Source organism: Ambystoma mexicanum (assembly GCF_040938575.1).
Source record: "Ambystoma mexicanum isolate Mex_15411 chromosome 12 unlocalized genomic scaffold, UKY_AmexF1_1 Mex_chr12_unloc.1, whole genome shotgun sequence".
In the NCBI taxonomy this organism is placed as follows: domain Eukaryota; kingdom Metazoa; phylum Chordata; class Amphibia; order Caudata; family Ambystomatidae; genus Ambystoma; species Ambystoma mexicanum.
The window spans coordinates 12,265,126-12,285,749 of NW_027182322.1; the positions used below are offsets into that span (position 1 = coordinate 12,265,126).

Consider the following 20,624-nt stretch of genomic DNA (forward strand, 5'->3'; position numbering starts at 1 on the left):
AGAAAATACAGTAATACCCTATTCTCCGAATTTATCCCTAAAGGAACAAAGGTGTAGTTCAAGGTTTCACCCAGAAGTGTGATTCTTCTACAGACATTTTATGTTTCAGAAAACAATTATTCTTTCTTGTATCCCAGAAGGCTTGATAATATGATGTGAAGTAAACACTGGATTGACAAAACTTCGATCATCCCTTAATGTACGCAAGTTGATGTTCATCTGGCTCTGTGGCGCAATGGATAGCGCGTTGGACTTCTAAGTGAATTGGCAAAGTCATTCAAAGGTTGTGGGTTCGAATCCCACCAGAGTCGCATTTTTTACTTTCTTATTCAAACAAGGAACATTATGCATGTGAGGAATGTTTATTTTTGGCCGATGCTTTAATCTTAGTATTTGACCCAAGTTGAACCTATGTATCTAATACAGCATGCAACTGAATCAAAAGCAGTCTGCCTTCCATTGCAACAGGAACATATTGCTCATAAGCAATACAACATCACTGCCAGAAACTTTGCACTTTCCTAACGTATCCTTCCTTCAGAAACATTGTCTTTATAATAGCTGTAAATGAGATAGACCAAAAACACGACACCCTACACTCAGACATTTGTTTCTAGCGACATATAAAGTAAAATCTTCTTTCAAAGCTATTTATGGTATATTCTCTTTGTGTTTTTGTATTGTTAACCAATTGTATGGCTGCACTTTTTATCCAGTTCTTTTTTATTAAGGTATGGAATTGTTGTCCAAACGTATTCAGTTTGCAAGAAAATACAGTAATACCCTATTCTCCGAATTTATCCCTAAAGGAACAAAGGTGTAGTTCAAGGTTTCACCCAGAAGTGTGATTCTTCTACAGACATTTTATGTTTCAGAAAACAATTATTCTTTCTTGTATCCCAGAAGGCTTGATAATATGATGTGAAGTAAACACTGGATTGACAAAACTTCGATCATCCCTTAATGTACGCAAGTTGATTTTCAACTGGCTCTGTGGCGCAATGGATAGCGCGTTGGACTTCTAAGTGAATTGGCAAAGTCATTCAAAGGTTGTGGGTTCGAATCCCACCAGAGTCGTATTTTTTACTTTCTTATTCAAACAAGGAACATTATGCATGTGAGGAATGTTTATTTTTGGCCGATGCTTTAATCTTAGTATTTGACCCAAGTTGAACCTATGTATCTAATACAGCATGCAACTGAATCAAAAGCAGTCTGCCTTCCATTGCAACAGGAACATATTGCTCATAAGCAATACAACATCACTGCCAGAAACTTTGCACTTTCCTAACGTATCCTTCCTTCAGAAACATTGTCTTTATAATAGCTGTAAATGAGATAGACCAAAAACACGACACCCTACACTCAGACATTTGTTTCTAGCGACATATAAAGTAAAATCTTCTTTCAAAGCTATTTATGGTATATTCTCTTTGTGTTTTTGTATTGTTAACCAATTGTATGTCTGCACTTTTTATCCAGTTCTTTTTTATTAAGGTATGGAATTGTTGTCCAAACGTATTCAGTTTGCAAGAAAATACAGTAATACCCTATTCTCCGAATTTATCCCTAAAGGAACAAAGGTGTAGTTCAAGGTTTCACCCAGAAGTGTGATTCTTCTACAGACATTTTATGTTTCAGAAAACAATTATTCTTTCTTGTATCCCAGAAGGCTTGATAATATGATGTGAAGTAAACACTGGATTGACAAAACTTCGATCATCCCTTAATGTACGCAAGTTGATTTTCAACTGGCTCTGTGGCGCAATGGATAGCGCGTTGGACTTCTAAGAGAATTGGCAAAGTCATTCAAAGGTTGTGGGTTCGAATCCCACCAGAGTCCTATTTTTTACTTTCTTATTCAAACAAGGAACATTATGCATGTGAGGAATGTTTATTTTTGGCCGATGCTTTAATCTTAGTATTTGACCCAAGTTGAACCTATGTATCTAATACAGCATGCAACTGAATCAAAAGCAGTCTGCCTTCCATTGCAACAGGAACATATTGCTCATAAGCAATACAACATCACTGCCAGAAACTTTGCACTTTCCTAACGTATCCTTCCTTCAGAAACATTGTCTTTATAATAGCTGTAAATGAGATAGACCAAAAACACGACACCCTACACTCAGACATTTGTTTCTAGCGACATATAAAGTAAAATCTTCTTTCAAAGCTATTTATGGTATATTCTCTTTGTGTGTTTGTATTGTTAACCAATTGTATGGCTGCACTTTTTATCCAGTTCTTTTTTATTAAGGTATGGAATTGTTGTCCAAACGTATTCAGTTTGCAAGAAAATACAGTAATACCCTATTCTCCGAATTTATCCCTAAAGGAACAAAGGTGTAGTTCAAGGTTTCACCCAGAAGTGTGATTCTTCTACAGACATTTTATGTTTCAGAAAACAATTATTCTTTCTTGTATCCCAGAAGGCTTGATAATATGATGTGAAGTAAACACTGGATTGACAAAACTTTGATCATTAGTACGCAAGTTGATATTTATCTGGCTCTGTGGCGCAATGGATAGCGCGTTGGACTTCTAAGTGAATTTGCAAAGTCATTCAAAGGTTGTGGGTTCGAATCCCACCAGAGTTGCATTTTTTACTTTCTTATTCAAACAAGGAACATTATGCATGTGAGGAATGTTTATTTTTGGCCGATGCTTTAATCTTAGTATTTGACCCAAGTTGAACCTATGTATCTAATACAGCATGCAACTGAATCAAAAGCAGTCTGCCTTCCATTGCAACAGGAACATATTGCTCATAAGCAATACAACATCACTGCCAGAAACTTTGCACTTTCCTAATGTATCCTTCCTTCAGAAACATTGTCTTTATAATAGCTGTAAATGAGATAGACCAAAAACACGACACCCTACACTCAGACATTTGTTTCTAGCGACATATAAAGTAAAATCTTCTTTCAAAGCTATTTATGGTATATTCTCTTTGTGTTTTTGTATTGTTAACCAATTGTATGGCTGCACTTTTTATCCAGTTCTTTTTTATTAAGGTATGGAATTGTTGTCCAAACGTATTCAGTTTGCAAGAAAATACAGTAATACCCTATTCTCCGAATTTATCCCTAAAGGAACAAAGGTGTAGTTCAAGGTTTCACCCAGAAGTGTGATTCTTCTACAGACATTTTATGTTTCAGAAAACAATTATTCTTTCTTGTATCCCAGAAGGCTTGATAATATGATGTGAAGTAAACACTGGATTGACTGGATTTGTGTTTTTGTATTGTTAACCAATTGTATGTCTGCACTTTTTATCCAGTTCTTTTTTATTAAGGTATGGAATTGTTGTCCAAACCTATTCACTTGGCAAGAAAATACTGTAATACCCTATTCTCTGAATTTCTCCCCAAGCGAACAAAGGTGCAGTTCAAGGTTTCACACAGAAGTGTGATTCTTGTTACAGACATTTTATGTTTCAGAAAACAATCATTCTTTGATGTGTCCCAGAAGGCTTGATAATGTGATGTGAAGTAAACACCGGATTGACAAAACTTCGATCACCCCTTAATGTACGCAAGTTAATTTTCATCTGGCTCTGTGGCGCAATGGATAGCGCGTTGGACTTCTAAGTGAATTGGCAAAATCATTCCAAGGTTGTGGGTTCGAATCCCACCAGAGTCGCATTTTTTACTTTCTAATTCAAACAAGGAACATTATGCATGTGAGGAATGTTTATTTTTGGCCGATGCTTTAATCTTAGTATTTGACCCAAGTTGAACCTATGTATCTAATACAGCATGCAACTGAATCAAAAGCAGTCTGCCTTCCATTGCAACAGGAACATATTGCTCATAAGCAATACAACATCACTGCCAGAAACTTTGCACTTTCCTAATGTATCCTTCCTTCAGAAACATTGTCTTTATAATAGCTGTAAATGAGATAGACCAAAAACACGACACCCTACACTCAGACATTTGTTTCTAGCGACATATAAAGTAAAATCTTCTTTCAAAGCTATTTATGGTATATTCTCTTTGTGTTTTTGTATTGTTAACCAATTGTATGGCTGCACTTTTTATCCAGTTCTTTTTTATTAAGGTATGGAATTGTTGTCCAAACGTATTCAGTTTGCAAGAAAATACAGTAATACCCTATTCTCCGAATTTATCCCTAAAGGAACAAAGGTGTAGTTCAAGGTTTCACCCAGAAGTGTGATTCTTCTACAGACATTTTATGTTTCAGAAAACAATTATTCTTTCTTGTATCCCAGAAGGCTTGATAATATGATGTGAAGTAAACACTGGATTGACAAAACCTCGATCATCCCCTGATGTACGCAAGTTCATTGTCATCTGGCTCTGTGGCGCAATGGATAGCGCGTTGGACTTCTAAGTGAATTGTCAAAGTCATTCAAAGGTTGTGGGTTCGAATCCCACCAGAGTCGCATTTTTTACTTTCTTATTCAAACAAGGAACATTATGCATGTGAGGAATGTTTATTTTTGGCCTTTAATCTTAGTATTTGACCCAAGTTGAACCTATGTATCTAATACAGCATGCAACTGAATCAAAAGCAGTCTGCCTTCCATTGCAACAGGAACATATTGCTCATAAGCAATACAACATCACTACCAGAAACTTGGCACTTTTCTAATGTATCCTTCCTTCAGAAACATTGTCTTTATAATAGCTGTAAATGAGATAGACCAAAAACACGACACCCTACACTCAGACATTTGTTTCTAGCGACATATAAAGTAAAATCTTCTTTCAAAGCTATTTATGGTATATTCTCTTTGTGTTTTTGTATTGTTAACCAATTGTATGGCTGCACTTTTTATCCAGTTCTTTTTTATTAAGGTATGGAATTGTTGTCCAAACGTATTCAGTTTGCAAGAAAATACAGTAATACCCTATTCTCCGAATTTATCCCTAAAGGAACAAAGGTGTAGTTCAAGGTTTCACCCAGAAGTGTGATTCTTCTACAGACATTTTATGTTTCAGAAAACAATTATTCTTTCTTGTATCCCAGAAGGCTTGATAATATGATGTGAAGTAAACACTGGATTGACAAAACTTCGATCACCCCTTAATGTACGCAAGTTGATTTTCATCTGGATCTGTGGCGCAATGGATAGCGCGTTGGACTTCTAAGTGAATTGGCAAAGTCATTCAAAGGTTGTGGGTTCGAATCCCACCAGAGTCGCATTTTATACTTTCTAATTCAAACAAGGAACATTATGCATGTGAGGAATGTTTATTTTTGGCCGATGCTTTAATCTTAGTATTTGACCCAAGTTGAACCTATGTATCTAATACAGCATGCAACTGAATCAAAAGCAGTCTGCCTTCCATTGCAACAGGAACATATTGCTCATAAGCAATACAACATCACTGCCAGAAACTTTGCACTTTCCTAATGTATCCTTCCTTCAGAAACATTGTCTTTATAATAGCTGTAAATGAGATAGACCAAAAACACGACACCCTACACTCAGACATTTGTTTCTAGCGACATATAAAGTAAAATCTTCTTTCAAAGCTATTTATGGTATATTCTCTTTGTGTTTTTGTATTGTTAACCAATTGTATGGCTGCACTTTTTATCCAGTTCTTTTTTATTAAGGTATGGAATTGTTGTCCAAACGTATTCAGTTTGCAAGAAAATACAGTAATACCCTATTCTCCGAATTTATCCCTAAAGGAACAAAGGTGTAGTTCAAGGTTTCACCCAGAAGTGTGATTCTTCTACAGACATTTTATGTTTCAGAAAACAATTATTCTTTCTTGTATCCCAGAAGGCTTGATAATATGATGTGAAGTAAACACTGGATTGACAAAACCTCGATCATCCCCTGATGTACGCAAGTTGATTGTCATCTGGCTCTGTGGCGCAATGGATAGCGCGTTGGACTTCTAAGTGAATTGGCAAAGTCATTCAAAGGTTGCGGGTTCGAATCCCACCAGAGTCGCATTTTTTACTTTCTTATTCAAACAAGGAACATTATGCATGTGAGGAATGTTTATTTTTGGCCGATGCTTTAATCTTAGTATTTGACCCAAGTTGAACCTATGTATCTAATACAGCATGCAACTGAATCAAAAGCAGTCTGCCTTCCATTGCAACAGGAACATATTGCTCATAAGGAATACAACATCACTGCCAAAAACTTTGCACTTTCCTAATGTATCCTTCCTTCAGAAACATTGTCTTTATAATAGCTGTAAATGAGATAGACCAAAAACACGACACCCTACACTCAGACATTTGTTTCTAGCGACATATAAAGTAAAATCTTCTATCAAAGCTATTTATGGTATATTCTCTTTGTGTTTTTGTATTGTTAACCAATTGTATGGCTGCACTTTTTATCCAGTTCTTTTTATTAAGGTATGGAATTGTTGTCCAAACGTATTCAGTTTGCAAGAAAATACAGTAATACCCTATTCTCCGAATTTATCCCTAAAGGAACAAAGGTGTAGTTCAAGGTTTCACCCAGAAGTGTGATTCTTCTACAGACATTTTACGTTTCAGAAAACAATTATTCTTTCTTGTATCCCAGAAGGCTTGATAATATGATGTGAAGTAAACACTGGATTGACAAAACTTCGATCACCCCTTAATGTACGCAAGTTGATTTTCATCTGGATCTGTGGCGCAATGGATAGCGCGTTAGACTTCTAAGTGAATTGGCAAAGTCATTCAAAGGTTGTGGGTTCGAATCCCACCAGAGTCGCATTTTATACTTTCTAATTCAAAGAAGGAACATTATGCATGTGAGGAATGTTTATTTTTGGCCGATGCTTTAATCTTAGTATTTGACCCAAGTTGAACCTATGTATCTAATACAGCATGCAACTGAATCAAAAGCAGTCTGCCTTCCATTGCAACAGGAACATATTGCTCATAAGCAATACAACATCACTGCCAGAAACTTTGCACTTTCCTAATGTATCCTTCCTTCAGAAACATTGTCTTTATAATAGCTGTAAATGAGATAGACCAAAAACACGACACCCTACACTCAGACATTTGTTTCTAGCGACATATAAAGTAAAATCTTCTTTCAAAGCTATTTATGGTATATTCTCTTTGTGTTTTTGTATTGTTAACCAATTGTATGGCTGCACTTTTTATCCAGTTCTTTTTTATTAAGGTATGGAATTGTTGTCCAAACGTATTCAGTTTGCAAGAAAATACAGTAATACCCTATTCTCCGAATTTATCCCTAAAGGAACAAAGGTGTAGTTCAAGGTTTCACCCAGAAGTGTGATTCTTCTACAGACATTTTATGTTTCAGAAAACAATTATTCTTTCTTGTATCCCAGAAGGCTTGATAATATGATGTGAAGTAAACACTGGATTGACAAAACCTCGATCATCCCCTGATGTACGCAAGTTGATTGTCATCTGGCTCTGTGGCGCAATGGATAGCGCGGTGGACTTCTAAGTGAATTGGCAAAGTCATTCAAAGGTTGCGGGTTCGAATCCCCCCAGAGTCGCATTTTTTACTTTCTTATTCAAACAAGGAACATTATGCATGTGAGGAATGTTTATTTTTGGCCGATGCTTTAATCTTAGTATTTGACCCAAGTTGAACCTATGTATCTAATACAGCATGCAACTGAATCAAAAGCAGTCTGCCTTCCATTGCAACAGGAACATATTGCTCATAAGCAATACAACATCACTGCCAGAAACTTTGCACTTTCCTAACGTATCCTTCCTTCAGAAACATTGTCTTTATAATAGCTGTAAATGAGATAGACCAAAAACACGACACCCTACACTCAGACATTTGTTTCTAGCGACATATAAAGTAAAATCTTCTTTCAAAGCTATTTATGGTATATTCTCTTTGTGTTTTTGTATTGTTAACCAATTGTATGGCTGCACTTTTTATCCAGTTCTTTTTTATTAAGGTATGGAATTGTTGTCCAAACGTATTCAGTTTGCAAGAAAATACAGTAATACCCTATTCTCCGAATTTATCCCTAAAGGAACAAAGGTGTAGTTCAAGGTTTCACCCAGAAGTGTGATTCTTCTACAGACATTTTATGTTTCAGAAAACAATTATTCTTTCTTGTATCCCAGAAGGCTTGATAATATGATGTGAAGTAAACACTGGATTGACAAAACTTCGATCACCCCTTAATGTACGCAAGTTGATTTTCATCTGGATCTGTGGCGCAATGGATAGCGCGTTGGACTTCTAAGTGAATTGGCAAAGTCATTCAAAGGTTGTGGGTTCGAATCCCACCAGAGTCGCATTTTATACTTTCTAATTCAAACAAGGAACATTATGCATGTGAGGAATGTTTATTTTTGGCCGATGCTTTAATCTTAGTATTTGACCCAAGTTGAACCTATGTATCTAATACAGCATGCAACTGAATCAAAAGCAGTCTGCCTTCCATTGCAACAGGAACATATTGCTCATAAGCAATACAACATCACTGCCAGAAACTTTGCACTTTCCTAATGTATCCTTCCTTCAGAAACATTGTCTTTATAATAGCTGTAAATGAGATAGACCAAAAACACGACACCCTACACTCAGACATTTGTTTCTAGCGACATATAAAGTAAAATCTTCTTTCAAAGCTATTTATGGTATATTCTCTTTGTGTTTTTGTATTGTTAACCAATTGTATGGCTGCACTTTTTATCCAGTTCTTTTTTATTAAGGTATGGAATTGTTGTCCAAACGTATTCAGTTTGCAAGAAAATACAGTAATACCCTATTCTCCGAATTTATCCCTAAAGGAACAAAGGTGTAGTTCAAGGTTTCACCCAGAAGTGTGATTCTTCTACAGACATTTTATGTTTCAGAAAACAATTATTCTTTCTTGTATCCCAGAAGGCTTGATAATATGATGTGAAGTAAACACTGGATTGACAAAACCTCGATCATCCCCTGATGTACGCAAGTTGATTGTCATCTGGCTCTGTGGCGCAATGGATAGCGCGTTGGACTTCTAAGTGAATTGGCAAAGTCATTCAAAGGTTGCGGGTTCGAATCCCACCAGAGTCGCATTTTTTACTTTCTTATTCAAACAAGGAACATTATGCATGTGAGGAATGTTTATTTTTGGCCGATGCTTTAATCTTAGTATTTGACCCAAGTTGAACCTATGTATCTAATACAGCATGCAACTGAATCAAAAGCAGTCTGCCTTCCATTGCAACAGGAACATATTGCTCATAAGGAATACAACATCACTGCCAAAAACTTTGCACTTTCCTAATGTATCCTTCCTTCAGAAACATTGTCTTTATAATAGCTGTAAATGAGATAGACCAAAAACACGACACCCTACACTCAGACATTTGTTTCTAGCGACATATAAAGTAAAATCTTCTATCAAAGCTATTTATGGTATATTCTCTTTGTGTTTTTGTATTGTTAACCAATTGTATGGCTGCACTTTTTATCCAGTTCTTTTTTATTAAGGTATGGAATTGTTGTCCAAACGTATTCAGTTTGCAAGAAAATACAGTAATACCCTATTCTCCGAATTTATCCCTAAAGGAACAAAGGTGTAGTTCAAGGTTTCACCCAGAAGTGTGATTCTTCTACAGACATTTTACGTTTCAGAAAACAATTATTCTTTCTTGTATCCCAGAAGGCTTGATAATATGATGTGAAGTAAACACTGGATTGACAAAACTTCGATCACCCCTTAATGTACGCAAGTTGATTTTCATCTGGATCTGTGGCGCAATGGATAGCGCGTTGGACTTCTAAGTGAATTGGCAAAGTCATTCAAAGGTTGTGGGTTCGAATCCCACCAGAGTCGCATTTTATACTTTCTAATTCAAAGAAGGAACATTATGCATGTGAGGAATGTTTATTTTTGGCCGATGCTTTAATCTTAGTATTTGACCCAAGTTGAACCTATGTATCTAATACAGCATGCAACTGAATCAAAAGCAGTCTGCCTTCCATTGCAACAGGAACATATTGCTCATAAGCAATACAACATCACTGCCAGAAACTTTGCACTTTCCTAATGTATCCTTCCTTCAGAAACATTGTCTTTATAATAGCTGTAAATGAGATAGACCAAAAACACGACACCCTACACTCAGACATTTGTTTCTAGCGACATATAAAGTAAAATCTTCTTTCAAAGCTATTTATGGTATATTCTCTTTGTGTTTTTGTATTGTTAACCAATTGTATGGCTGCACTTTTTATCCAGTTCTTTTTTATTAAGGTATGGAATTGTTGTCCAAACGTATTCAGTTTGCAAGAAAATACAGTAATACCCTATTCTCCGAATTTATCCCTAAAGGAACAAAGGTGTAGTTCAAGGTTTCACCCAGAAGTGTGATTCTTCTACAGACATTTTATGTTTCAGAAAACAATTATTCTTTCTTGTATCCCAGAAGGCTTGATAATATGATGTGAAGTAAACACTGGATTGACAAAACCTCGATCATCCCCTGATGTACGCAAGTTGATTGTCATCTGGCTCTGTGGCGCAATGGATAGCGCGTTGGACTTCTAAGTGAATTGGCAAAGTCATTCAAAGGTTGCGGGTTCGAATCCCCCCAGAGTCGCATTTTTTACTTTCTTATTCAAACAAGGAACATTATGCATGTGAGGAATGTTTATTTTTGGCCGATGCTTTAATCTTAGTATTTGACCCAAGTTGAACCTATGTATCTAATACAGCATGCAACTGAATCAAAAGCAGTCTGCCTTCCATTGCAACAGGAACATATTGCTCATAAGCAATACAACATCACTGCCAGAAACTTTGCACTTTCCTAACGTATCCTTCCTTCAGAAACATTGTCTTTATAATAGCTGTAAATGAGATAGACCAAAAACACGACACCCTACACTCAGACATTTGTTTCTAGCGACATATAAAGTAAAATCTTCTTTCAAAGCTATTTATGGTATATTCTCTTTGTGTTTTTGTATTGTTAACCAATTGTATGGCTGCACTTTTTATCCAGTTCTTTTTTATTAAGGTATGGAATTGTTGTCCAAACGTATTCAGTTTGCAAGAAAATACAGTAATACCCTATTCTCCGAATTTATCCCTAAAGGAACAAAAGTGTAGTTCAAGGTTTCACCCAGAAGTGTGATTCTTCTACAGACATTTTATGTTTCAGAAAACAATTATTCTTTCTTGTATCCCAGAAGGCTTGATAATATGATGTGAAGTAAACACTGAATTGACAAAACTTTGATCATCCCTTAATGTACGCAAGTTGAATTTCATCTGGCTCTATGGCGCAATGGAAAGCGCGTTGGACTTCTAAGTGAATTGGCAAAGTCATTCAAAGGTTGTGGGTTCGAATCCCACCAGAGTCGCATTCTTTACTTTCTAATTCAAACAAGGAACATTATGCATGTGAGGAATGTTTATTTTTGGCCGATGCTTTAATCTTAGTATTTGACCCAAGTTGAACCTATGTATCTAATACAGCATGCAACTGAATCAAAAGCAGTCTGCCTTCCATTGCAACAGGAACATATTGCTCATAAGCAATACAACATCACTACCAGAAACTTGGCACTTTTCTAATGTATCCTTCCTTCAGAAACATTGTCTTTATAATAGCTGTAAATGAGATAGACCAAAAACACGACACCCTACACTCAGACATTTGTTTCTAGCGACATATAAAGTAAAATCTTCTTTCAAAGCTATTTATGGTATATTCTCTTTGTGTTTTTGTATTGTTAACCAATTGTATGTCTGCACTTTTTATCCAGCTCTTTTTTATTAAGGTATGGAATTGTTGTCCAAACCTATTCACTTGGCAAGAAAATACTGTAATACCCTATTCTCTGAATTTCTCCCCAAGCGAACAAAGGTGCAGTTCAAGGTTTCACACAGAAGTGTGATTCTTGTTACAGACATTTTATGTTTCAGAAAACAATCATTCTTTGATGTGTCCCAGAAGGCTTGATAATGTGATGTGAAGTAAACACCGGATTGACAAAACTTCGATCATCCCTTAATGTACGCAAGTTAATTTTCATCTGGCTCTGTGGCGCAATGGGTAGCGCATTGGACTTCTAAGTGAATTGGCAAAGTCATTCAAAGGTTGTGGGTTCGAATCCCACCAGAGTCACATTTTTTACTTTCTTATTCAAACAAGGAACATTATGCATGTGAGGAATGTTTATTTTTGGCCGATGCTTTAATCTTAGTATTTGACCCAAGTTGAACCTATGTATCTAATACAGCATGCAACTGAATCAAAAGCAGTCTGCCTTCCATTGCAACAGGAACATATTGCTCATAAGGAATACAACATCACTGCCAGAAACTTTGCACTTTCCTAATGTATCCTTCCTTCAGAAACATTGTCTTTATAATAGCTGTAAATGAGATAGACCAAAAACACGACACCCTACACTCAGACATTTGTTTCTAGCGACATATAAAGTAAAATCTTCTTTCAAAGCTATTTATGGTATATTCTCTTTGTGTTTTTGTATTGTTAACCAATTGTATGGCTGCACTTTTTATCCAGTTCTTTTTTATTAAGGTATGGAATTGTTGTCCAAACGTATTCAGTTTGCAAGAAAATACAGTAATACCCTATTCTCCGAATCTATCCCTAAAGGAACAAAGGTGTAGTTCAAGGTTTCACCCAGAAGTGTGATTCTTCTGCAGACATTTTATGTTTCAGAAAACAATTATTCTTTCTTGTATCCCAGAAGGCTTGATAATATGATGTGAAGTAAACACTGGATTGACAAAACTTCGATCACCACTTAATGTACGCAAGTTGATTTTCATCTGGCTCTGTGGCGCAATGGATAGCGCGTTGGACTTCTAAGTGAATTGGCAAAGTCATTCAAAGGTTGTGGGTTCGAATCCCACCAGAGTCGTATTTTTTACTTTCTTATTCAAACAAGGAACATTATGCATGTGAGGAATGTTTATTTTTGGCCGATGCTTTAATCTTAGTATTTGACCCAAGTTGAACCTATGTATCTAATACAGCATGCAACTGAATCAAAAGCAGTCTGCCTTCCATTGCAACAGGAACATATTGCTCATAAGGAATACAACATCACTGCCAGAAACTTTGCACTTTCCTAATGTATCCTTCCTTCAGAAACATTGTCTTTATAATAGCTGTAAATGAGATAGACCAAAAACACGACACCCTACACTCAGACATTTGTTTCTAGCGACATATAAAGTAAAATCTTCTTTCAAAGCTATTTATGGTATATTCTCTTTGTGTTTTTGTATTGTTAACCAATTGTATGGCTGCACTTTTTATCCAGTTCTTTTTTATTAAGGTATGGAATTGTTGTCCAAACGTATTCAGTTTGCAAGAAAATACAGTAATACCCTATTCTCCGAATTTATCCCTAAAGGAACAAAGGTGTAGTTCAAGGTTTCACCCAGAAGTGTGATTCTTCTAAAGACATTTTATGTTTCAGAAAACAATTATTCTTTCTTGTATCCCAGAAGGCTTGATAATATGATGTGAAGTAAACACTGGATTGACAAAACCTCGATCATCCCCTGATGTACGCAAGTTGATTGTCATCTGGCTCTGTGGCGCAATGGATAGCGCTTTGGACTTCTAAGTGAATTGGCAAAGTCATTCAAAGGTTGCGGGTTCGAATCCCACCAGAGTCACATTTTTTACTTTCTTATTCAAACAAGGAACATTATGCATGTGAGGAATGTTTATTTTTGGCCGATGCTTTAATCTTAGTATTTGACCCAAGTTGAACCTATGTATCTAATACAGCATGCAACTGAATCAAAAGCAGTCTGCCTTCCATTGCAACAGGAACATATTGCTCATAAGCAATACAACATCACTGCCAGAAACTTTGCACTTTCCTAACGTATCCTTCCTTCAGAAACATTGTCTTTATAATAGCTGTAAATGAGATAGACCAAAAACACGACACCCTACACTCAGACATTTGTTTCTAGCGACATATAAAGTAAAATCTTCTTTCAAAGCTATTTATGGTATATTCTCTTTGTGTTTTTGTATTGTTAACCAATTGTATGGCTGCACTTTTTATCCAGTTCTTTTTTATTAAGGTATGGAATTGTTGTCCAAACGTATTCAGTTTGCAAGAAAATACAGTAATACCCTATTCTCCGAATTTATCCCTAAAGGAACAAAGGTGTAGTTCAAGGTTTCACCCAGAAGTGTGATTCTTCTACAGACATTTTATGTTTCAGAAAACAATTATTCTTTCTTGTATCCCAGAAGGCTTGATAATATGATGTGAAGTAAACACTGGATTGACAAAACTTCGATCATCCCTTAATGTACGCAAGTTGATTTTCAACTGGCTCTGTGGCGCAATGGATAGCGCGTTGGACTTCTAAGTGAATTGGCAAAGTCATTCAAAGGTTGTGGGTTCGAATCCCACCAGAGTCGTATTTTTTACTTTCTTATTCAAACAAGGAACATTATGCATGTGAGGAATGTTTATTTTTGGCCGATGCTTTAATCTTAGTATTTGACCCAAGTTGAACCTATGTATCTAATACAGCATGCAACTGAATCAAAAGCAGTCTGCCTTCCATTGCAACAGGAACATATTGCTCATAAGGAATACAACATCACTGCCAAAAACTTTGCACTTTCTAATGTATCCTTCCTTCAGAAACATTGTCTTTATAATAGCTGTAAATGAGATAGACCAAAAACACGACACCCTACACTCAGACATTTGTTTCTAGCGACATATAAAGTAAAATCTTCTTTCAAAGCTATTTATGGTATATTCTCTTTGTGTTTTTGTATTGTTAACCAATTGTATGGCTGCACTTTTTATCCAGTTCTTTTTTATTAAGGTATGGAATTGTTGTCCAAACGTATTCAGTTTGCAAGAAAATACAGTAATACCCTATTCTCCGAATTTATCCCTAAAGGAACAAAGGTGTAGTTCAAGGTTTCACCCAGAAGTGTGATTCTTCTACAGACATTTTATGTTTCAGAAAACAATTATTCTTTCTTGTATCCCAGAAGGCTTGATAATATGATGTGAAGTAAACACTGGATTGACAAAACTTCGATCATCCCTTAATGTACGCAAGTTGATTTTCAACTGGCTCTGTGGCGCAATGGATAGCGCGTTGGACTTCTAAGTGAATTGGCAAAGTCATTCAAAGGTTGTGGGTTCGAATCCCACCAGAGTCGTATTTTTTACTTTCTTATTCAAACAAGGAACATTATGCATGTGAGGAATGTTTATTTTTGGCCGATGCTTTAATCTTAGTATTTGACCCAAGTTGAACCTATGTATCTAATACAGCATGCAACTGAATCAAAAGCAGTCTGCCTTCCATTGCAACAGGAACATATTGCTCATAAGCAATACAACATCACTGCCAGAAACTTTGCACTTTCCTAACGTATCCTTCCTTCAGAAACATTGTCTTTATAATAGCTGTAAATGAGATAGACCAAAAACACGACACCCTACACTCAGACATTTGTTTCTAGCGACATATAAAGTAAAATCTTCTTTCAAAGCTATTTATGGTATATTCTCTTTGTGTTTTTGTATTGTTAACCAATTGTATGGCTGCACTTTTTATCCAGTTCTTTTTTATTAAGGTATGGAATTGTTGTCCAAACGTATTCAGTTTGCAAGAAAATACAGTAATACCCTATTCTCCGAATTTATCCCTAAAGGAACAAAAGTGTAGTTCAAGGTTTCACCCAGAAGTGTGATTCTTCTACAGACATTTTATGTTTCAGAAAACAATTATTCTTTCTTGTATCCCAGAAGGCTTGATAATATGATGTGAAGTAAACACTGGATTGACAAAACTTCGATCATCCCTTAATGTACGCAAGTTGATTTTCAACTGGCTCTGTGGCGCAATGGATAGCGCGTTGGACTTCTAAGTGAATTGGCAAAGTCATTCAAAGGTTGTGGGTTCGAATCCCACCAGAGTCGTATTTTTTACTTTCTTATTCAAACAAGGAACATTATGCATGTGAGGAATGTTTATTTTTGGCCGATGCTTTAATCTTAGTATTTGACCCAAGTTGAACCTATGTATCTAATACAGCATGCAACTGAATCAAAAGCAGTCTGCCTTCCATTGCAACAGGAACATATTGCTCATAAGGAATACAACATCACTGCCAAAAACTTTGCACTTTCTAATGTATCCTTCCTTCAGAAACATTGTCTTTATAATAGCTGTAAATGAGATAGACCAAAAACACGACACCCTACACTCAGACATTTGTTTCTAGCGACATATAAAGTAAAATCTTCTTTCAAAGCTATTTATGGTATATTCTCTTTGTGTTTTTGTATTGTTAACCAATTGTATGGCTGCACTTTTTATCCAGTTCTTTTTTATTAAGGTATGGAATTGTTGTCCAAACGTATTCAGTTTGCAAGAAAATACAGTAATACCCTATTCTCCGAATTTATCCCTAAAGGAACAAAAGTGTAGTTCAAGGTTTCACCCAGAAGTGTGATTCTTCTACAGACATTTTATGTTTCAGAAAACAATTATTCTTTCTTGTATCCCAGAAGGCTTGATAATATGATGTGAAGTAAACACTGGATTGACAAAACTTCGATCATCCCTTAATGTACGCAAGTTGATTTTCAACTGGCTCTGTCGCGCAATGGATAGCGCGTTGGACTTCTAAGTGAATTGGCAAAGTCATTCAAAGGTTGTGGGTTCGAATCCCACCAGAGTCGTATTTTTTACTTTCTTATTCAAACAAGGAACATTATGCATGTGAGGAATGTTTATTTTTGGCCGATGCTTTAATCTTAGTATTTGACCCAAGTTGAACCTATGTATCTAATACAGCATGCAACTGAATCAAAAGCAGTCTGCCTTCCATTGCAACAGGAACATATTGCTCATAAGGAATACAACATCACTGCCAAAAACTTTGCACTTTCTAATGTATCCTTCCTTCAGAAACATTGTCTTTATAATAGCTGTAAATGAGATAGACCAAAAACACGACACCCTACACTCAGACATTTGTTTCTAGCGACATATAAAGTAAAATCCTCTTTCAAAGCTATTTATGGTATATTCTCTTTGTGTTTTTGTATTGTTAACCAATTGTATGGCTGCACTTTTTATCCAGTTCTTTTTTATTAAGGTATGGAATTGTTGTCCAAACGTATTCAGTTTGCAAGAAAATACAGTAATACCCTATTCTCCGAATTTATCCCTAAAGGAACAAAGGTGTAGTTCAAGGTTTCACCCAGAAGTGTGATTCTTCTACAGACATTTTATGTTTCAGAAAACAATTATTCTTTCTTGTATCCCAGAAGGCTTGATAATATGATGTGAAGTAAACACTGGATTGACAAAACTTCGATCATCCCTTAATGTACGCAAGTTGATGTTCATCTGGCTCTGTGGCGCAATGGATAGCGCGTTGGACTTCTAAGTGAATTGGCAAAGTCATTCAAAGGTTGTGGGTTCGAATCCCACCAGAGTCGCATTTTTTACTTTCTTATTCAAACAAGGAACATTATGCATGTGAGGAATGTTTATTTTTGGCCGATGCTTTAATCTTAGTATTTGACCCAAGTTGAACCTATGTATCTAATACAGCATGCAACTGAATCAAAAGCAGTCTGCCTTCCATTGCAACAGGAACATATTGCTCATAAGCAATACAACATCACTACCAGAAACTTGGCACTTTTCTAATGTATCCTTCCTTCAGAAACATTGTCTTTATAATAGCTGTAAATGAGATAGACCAAAAACACGACACCCTACACTCAGACATTTGTTTCTAGCGACATATAAAGTAAAATCTTCTTTCAAAGCTATTTATGGTATATTCTCTTTGTGTTTTTGTATTGTTAACCAATTGTATGGCTGCACTTTTTATCCAGTTCTTTTTTATTAAGGTATGGAATTGTTGTCCAAACGTATTCAGTTTGCAAGAAAATACAGTAATACCCTATTCTCCGAATTTATCCCTAAAGGAACAAAGGTGTAGTTCAAGGTTTCACCCAGAAGTGTGATTCTTCTACAGACATTTTATGTTTCAGAAAACAATTATTCTTTCTTGTATCCCAGAAGGCTTGATAATATGATGTGAAGTAAACACTGGATTGACAAAACTTCGATCACCCCTTAATGTACGCAAGTTGATTTTCATCTGGATCTGTGGCGCAATGGATAGCGCGTTGGACTTCTAAGTGAATTGGCAAAGTCATTCAAAGGTTGTGGGTTCGAATCCCACCAGAGTCGCATTTTATACTTTCTAATTCAAACAAGGAACATTATGCATGTGAGGAATGTTTATTTTTGGCCGATGCTTTAATCTTAGTATTTGACCCAAGTTGAACCTATGTATCTAATACAGCATGCAACTGAATCAAAAGCAGTCTGCCTTCCATTGCAACAGGAACATATTGCTCATAAGCAATACAACATCACTGCCAGAAACTTTGCACTTTCCTAATGTATCCTTCCTTCAGAAACATTGTCTTTATAATAGCTGTAAATGAGATAGACCAAAAACACGACACCCTACACTCAGACATTTGTTTCTAGCGACATATAAAGTAAAATCTTCTTTCAAAGCTATTTATGGTATATTCTCTTTGTGTTTTTGTATTGTTAACCAATTGTATGGCTGCACTTTTTATCCAGTTCTTTTTTATTAAGGTATGGAATTGTTGTCCAAACGTATTCAGTTTGCAAGAAAATACAGTAATACCCTATTCTCCGAATTTATCCCTAAAGGAACAAAGGTGTAGTTCAAGGTTTCACCCAGAAGTGTGATTCTTCTACAGACATTTTATGTTTCAGAAAACAATTATTCTTTCTTGTATCCCAGAAGGCTTGATAATATGATGTGAAGTAAACACTGGATTGACAAAACCTCGATCATCCCCTGATGTACGCAAGTTGATTGTCATCTGGCTCTGTGGCGCAATGGATAGCGCGTTGGACTTCTAAGTGAATTGGCAAAGTCATTCAAAGGTTGCGGGTTCGAATCCCACCAGAGTCGCATTTTTTACTTTCTTATTCAAACAAGGAACATTATGCATGTGAGGAATGTTTATTTTTGGCCGATGCTTTAATCTTAGTATTTGACCCAAGTTGAACCTATGTATCTAATACAGCATGCAACTGAATCAAAAGCAGTCTGCCTTCCATTGCAACAGGAACATATTGCTCATAAGGAATACAACATCACTGCCAAAAACTTTGCACTTTCCTAATGTATCCTTCCTTCAGAAACATTGTCTTTATAATAGCTGTAAATGAGATAGACCAAAAACACGACACCCTACACTCAGACATTTGTTTCTAGCGACATATAAAGTAAAATCTTCTATCAAAGCTATTTATGGTATATTCTCTTTGTGTTTTTGTATTGTTAACCAATTGTATGGCTGCACTTTTTATCCAGTTCTTTTTATTAAGGTATGGAATTGTTGTCCAAACGTATTCAGTTTGCAAGAAAATACAGTAATACCCTATTCTCCGAATTTATCCCTAAAGGAACAAAGGTGTAGTTCAAGGTTTCACCCAGAAGTGTGATTCTTCTACAGACATTTTACGTTTCAGAAAACAATTATTCTTTCTTGTATCCCAGAAGGCTTGATAATATGATGTGAAGTAAACACTGGATTGACAAAACTTCGATCACCCCTTAATGTACGCAAGTTGATTTTCATCTGGATCTGTGGCGCAATGGATAGCGCGTTAGACTTCTAAGTGAATTGGCAAAGTCATTCAAAGGTTGTGGGTTCGAATCCCACCAGAGTCGCATTTTATACTTTCTAATTCAAAGAAGGAACATTATGCATGTGAGGAATGTTTATTTTTGGCCGATGCTTTAATCTTAGTATTTGACCCAAGTTGAACCTATGTATCTAATACAGCATGCAACTGAATCAAAAGCAGTCTGCCTTCCATTGCAACAGGAACATATTGCTCATAAGCAATACAACATCACTGCCAGAAACTTTGCACTTTCCTAATGTATCCTTCCTTCAGAAACATTGTCTTTATAATAGCTGTAAATGAGATAGACCAAAAACACGACACCCTACACTCAGACATTTGTTTCTAGCGACATATAAAGTAAAATCTTCTTTCAAAGCTATTTATGGTATATTCTCTTTGTGTTTTTGTATTGTTAACCAATTGTATGGCTGCACTTTTTATCCAGTTCTTTTTTATTAAGGTATGGAATTGTTGTCCAAACGTATTCAGTTTGCAAGAAAATACAGTAATACCCTATTCTCCGAATTTATCCCTAAAGGAACAAAGGTGTAGTTCAAGGTTTCACCCAGAAGTGTGATTCTTCTACAGACATTTTATGTTTCAGAAAACAATTATTCTTTCTTGTATCCCAGAAGGCTTGATAATATGATGTGAAGTAAACACTGGATTGACAAAACCTCGATCATCCCCTGATGTACGCAAGTTGATTGTCATCTGGCTCTGTGGCGCAATGGATAGCGCGGTGGACTTCTAAGTGAATTGGCAAAGTCATTCAAAGGTTGCGGGTTCGAATCCCCCCAGAGTCGCATTTTTTACTTTCTTATTCAAACAAGGAACATTATGCATGTGAGGAATGTTTATTTTTGGCCGATGCTTTAATCTTAGTATTTGACCCAAGTTGAACCTATGTATCTAATACAGCATGCAACTGAATCA

At 36.1% G+C, this 20,624-nt stretch overlaps 14 non-coding genes across 14 annotated transcripts; all 14 read left to right on the forward strand.

Moving 5' to 3' along the window:
* The first annotated feature begins 221 nt into the window (after window positions 1-221).
* Window positions 222-311, forward strand: TRNAR-UCU (transfer RNA arginine (anticodon UCU)). Its single transcript is given in 2 exon segments — window positions 222-258; window positions 276-311. It is a non-coding gene; the product is annotated as a tRNA-Arg (tRNA).
* A 676-nt stretch (window positions 312-987) lies between these two features.
* TRNAR-UCU (transfer RNA arginine (anticodon UCU)) lies at window positions 988-1,077 on the forward strand. Its single transcript is given in 2 exon segments — window positions 988-1,024; window positions 1,042-1,077. It is a non-coding gene; the product is annotated as a tRNA-Arg (tRNA).
* A 676-nt stretch (window positions 1,078-1,753) lies between these two features.
* On the forward strand, window positions 1,754-1,843 carry TRNAR-UCU (transfer RNA arginine (anticodon UCU)). Its single transcript is given in 2 exon segments — window positions 1,754-1,790; window positions 1,808-1,843. It is a non-coding gene; the product is annotated as a tRNA-Arg (tRNA).
* A 670-nt stretch (window positions 1,844-2,513) lies between these two features.
* Window positions 2,514-2,603, forward strand: TRNAR-UCU (transfer RNA arginine (anticodon UCU)). Its single transcript is given in 2 exon segments — window positions 2,514-2,550; window positions 2,568-2,603. It is a non-coding gene; the product is annotated as a tRNA-Arg (tRNA).
* A 958-nt stretch (window positions 2,604-3,561) lies between these two features.
* TRNAR-UCU (transfer RNA arginine (anticodon UCU)) lies at window positions 3,562-3,651 on the forward strand. Its single transcript is given in 2 exon segments — window positions 3,562-3,598; window positions 3,617-3,651. It is a non-coding gene; the product is annotated as a tRNA-Arg (tRNA).
* A 676-nt stretch (window positions 3,652-4,327) lies between these two features.
* TRNAR-UCU (transfer RNA arginine (anticodon UCU)) lies at window positions 4,328-4,417 on the forward strand. The gene is given in 2 exon segments: window positions 4,328-4,364; window positions 4,382-4,417. It is a non-coding gene; the product is annotated as a tRNA-Arg (tRNA).
* Window positions 4,418-11,215: 6,798 nt separating this feature from the next.
* Window positions 11,216-11,305, forward strand: TRNAR-UCU (transfer RNA arginine (anticodon UCU)). The gene is given in 2 exon segments: window positions 11,216-11,252; window positions 11,270-11,305. It is a non-coding gene; the product is annotated as a tRNA-Arg (tRNA).
* Window positions 11,306-11,982: 677 nt separating this feature from the next.
* On the forward strand, window positions 11,983-12,072 carry TRNAR-UCU (transfer RNA arginine (anticodon UCU)). Its single transcript is given in 2 exon segments — window positions 11,983-12,019; window positions 12,037-12,072. It is a non-coding gene; the product is annotated as a tRNA-Arg (tRNA).
* A 676-nt stretch (window positions 12,073-12,748) lies between these two features.
* Window positions 12,749-12,838, forward strand: TRNAR-UCU (transfer RNA arginine (anticodon UCU)). The gene is given in 2 exon segments: window positions 12,749-12,785; window positions 12,803-12,838. It is a non-coding gene; the product is annotated as a tRNA-Arg (tRNA).
* Window positions 12,839-14,280: 1,442 nt separating this feature from the next.
* Window positions 14,281-14,370, forward strand: TRNAR-UCU (transfer RNA arginine (anticodon UCU)). The gene is given in 2 exon segments: window positions 14,281-14,317; window positions 14,335-14,370. It is a non-coding gene; the product is annotated as a tRNA-Arg (tRNA).
* Window positions 14,371-15,045: 675 nt separating this feature from the next.
* Window positions 15,046-15,135, forward strand: TRNAR-UCU (transfer RNA arginine (anticodon UCU)). The gene is given in 2 exon segments: window positions 15,046-15,082; window positions 15,100-15,135. It is a non-coding gene; the product is annotated as a tRNA-Arg (tRNA).
* A 676-nt stretch (window positions 15,136-15,811) lies between these two features.
* On the forward strand, window positions 15,812-15,901 carry TRNAR-UCU (transfer RNA arginine (anticodon UCU)). Its single transcript is given in 2 exon segments — window positions 15,812-15,848; window positions 15,866-15,901. It is a non-coding gene; the product is annotated as a tRNA-Arg (tRNA).
* Window positions 15,902-16,576: 675 nt separating this feature from the next.
* Window positions 16,577-16,666, forward strand: TRNAR-UCU (transfer RNA arginine (anticodon UCU)). The gene is given in 2 exon segments: window positions 16,577-16,613; window positions 16,631-16,666. It is a non-coding gene; the product is annotated as a tRNA-Arg (tRNA).
* A 675-nt stretch (window positions 16,667-17,341) lies between these two features.
* TRNAR-UCU (transfer RNA arginine (anticodon UCU)) lies at window positions 17,342-17,431 on the forward strand. Its single transcript is given in 2 exon segments — window positions 17,342-17,378; window positions 17,396-17,431. It is a non-coding gene; the product is annotated as a tRNA-Arg (tRNA).
* Window positions 17,432-20,624: the final 3,193 nt, after the last annotated feature.